We start from the raw sequence: 2,128 nt of genomic DNA, 5'->3' as shown, positions 1-2,128 counted from the left end.
CCTGCTTGGCCACAGAGCATCATTCCGAAGGAGGCTGGGGGAAGTCGAGGGAGGGAGCATCTCATTGGCCTGAAGCCTCCGGGCCCAGGGACCGTCCAGGCTGACCGGAGGGAACCACTGCCCTCTGGAGTGCAGATGGCCCCCAGCTCTGCATTCCCTTCTGCATGCACATTTCACTTTCTCACGGAATGAAGGGCAAGGGAAGACCAAAGCCAAGAGGTCTAACCTCCTCTAAGTTGAGAGCTAAGCACAGCAGAGGGACCATGTCTCAGCTCTATGCCTTTCTTTGAGATGAAGAAGGCAGCGAAAAGAGGTAAAGTTTGTGTTCTTTTATCGCAGAAGAAAGAAGGGTGTGTGTAGCCCCTCCTCCCCTTGCCACTTGGACCCGTGGGCACCTTCCTGCCCCGCATATATCCGCCTCTCCTCCCTGCCTCTTCAAGACCCGGGCCTGGCCTCGAGGGACCTGTGAGGCAGGGGAGTGTGTGGGCAGGGGAGCGTGTGGGGGCGTGGTGCCGATCTCCCGAGAAGGAGGAAATGGTGCTTGAGGCTCCTCTCCATGGTCGAGGGAACATTCAAGAGGCACTTTCTCTGGGGCCGTCCCTCTGGCTTCTGCTGTCTCAGCCTACTGACCTCCTTCAGGCTTCGGGGCCTGAGGCTCGGGCCTCAGCCTGGAAACTATCTGAGGTAGAAAACAGGGGCACGGCAGTTTCACAGGCGGGAATCCCTAGAGACCCAATGTCCTGTCACTCCTTCCCCCACACTACTCAGCCAGGGCCACGGAAAACGTCAAGGAGAGCAATGCCCTATGCCCCCGCCCCAGTCTGTAGAGTGGAGAGAGGTTGCCCCGAGTCACCCCACTTCCACCTGTCCCCTCTGAGTCTATAATTATGTGTTAGCTGGTCAGAATCAGCAGAAGCATCTGGAGAGAACAGGCTTGCTTATTTTCCCTATGAGAGGTTAACTGGCCTCTATACATATTCAATCCTTTATTCTTTCATTTGTCCCACCCACCCACCCATCCATCCATTCTTTCTTTGAGTCACAAGACACGGAGACTGTCCAGCAGAAAAAGCCCTAAGGTAGAGATTCATTCTCTGACCTATTCAAAAATACTTAGTAAACACCATCTGTGCTGCAGGGACAATTCTACATGGATCAAATCAAGTTCTGGCTCTCGAAGAGCTAGTGGGGGAAGTGAGGCATTTATACAAACGTTGATAATGCAGCAGGAGAATGTGCCGGGGTGGGGGGTGAGGAGAGAACAGGCCAAGTAGGGACTCATGAGAGCAGATGGCTTCCAGCTGGGGAGAAGGTGGTCCGAGCAAGCCTGGCTGGGGGTGAGGCACTTGACCTGAACCTGAGAAACTGGCCCAGCTGCGTCTTTCGTGCCAGTCACCTTCTCTCCCTAATTCAGGAAAGATAAGTAGAGTGTTTATGCAAAAGTAAACACGCAGCATTCCCAGCCCACAAAATCATGACCCACTGAGAACCACAGATGTATTTGAAGAAAAGCATGATGAGAATTTTGCCTCTGGGGACTGTGATGGTTTCTCACAGGCCATTTTCAAGAAAAAATTGTATCAGTATCTTTAAAGCTGAACTTTTCAGTGCCTGGAGGAAAAAGAAACATGGTAATAGAGGAATGTTAAGTTGCCCCAGCTGGAGCCATGAGGGAACCAGGACAGTGGACAGGGCACGGCTCTCCTGCCCACCTCCCACCAGAGGTGATCGTGTCGTTCACTACACTTTGGTTCTCCATCCTTCCAGCACAAGGAAGATTGAAGCTCTACCCCCTTGATGCTGGGCAAACTGTGCGACTTGCTTGGGCTAGGGAGACACGGGTATAAACAACATGTCCCTTCCTTGTAGAAGCGAGTGTGTAGTTGGCCACCTTCTATTTTTCCTGCCTCGCCAGGAATGCATACAGGAGCGGGTGTGAAGAGGGAGCTGGGGTCAGTCAGCCCAAGGCCCTGGGGCACTCGGAAGTCCCTGACCAGTCTGCCATGGATAGGTGGCATGACCATGATGGAAGCCCTGGTCATGTTAATGCCAGAACACTGGTGGTCGTGGGCTATTTATCCCACCTCATAACCTAGACTATCATGACCAAGGTACCCGGTGAGTTCTT

Source organism: Panthera uncia, assembly GCF_023721935.1.
Source record: "Panthera uncia isolate 11264 chromosome A3 unlocalized genomic scaffold, Puncia_PCG_1.0 HiC_scaffold_12, whole genome shotgun sequence".
NCBI classification, from domain to species: domain Eukaryota; kingdom Metazoa; phylum Chordata; class Mammalia; order Carnivora; family Felidae; genus Panthera; species Panthera uncia.
Note: the sequence above shows the minus strand (reverse complement) of the source record.